The sequence below is a fragment of the Haliaeetus leucocephalus genome, unplaced genomic scaffold (genome assembly GCF_000737465.1).
Source record: "Haliaeetus leucocephalus isolate CR32 unplaced genomic scaffold, Haliaeetus_leucocephalus-4.0 Scaffold143, whole genome shotgun sequence".
NCBI classification, from domain to species: Eukaryota; Metazoa; Chordata; class Aves; order Accipitriformes; family Accipitridae; genus Haliaeetus; species Haliaeetus leucocephalus.
In genome coordinates, this window is record NW_010972579.1 from 569,461 (window position 1) to 569,884 (window position 424).

Below are 424 nucleotides of genomic sequence, written 5' to 3' on the forward strand. Positions count from 1 at the left end.
GGTTCGGGCTCCTCCCGGCCGGCAGCCCCGCCGCCGGACGGGACGGGACGGGACGGGGCGGTGAGGGGTGCCGGCGGGCAGTGCGGCGCGCGGAGACCGTTCGGACCGTTGGGGCCGCGCGCTCGCTCACTCACAGTGGCACCATCCCAGGTGGCAGCACCAGTGGAGGCGGAAGCAGCGGCCGTGGCTGTGGGTGGCGCAGAGCGAGAGCCCGTCGCAGGGCTGGAAGTCGGGTCTGCCCGCGCAGCTGCGGGCCAGCGCCTGAGCCTCATCCAGCTTCTCGCTCTTCGCCGCCGCCCCGCTCATGGCGCCGCCGCTCCGCCCGCAGCCCCCGCGCCGCAGCGGCCAGGAGGAGGAGGAGGAGGAGGAGGTGGTGGTGGTGGAGAAGGAGGAGAAGGAGGAGGAGGACGAGGAGGAGGAGGAG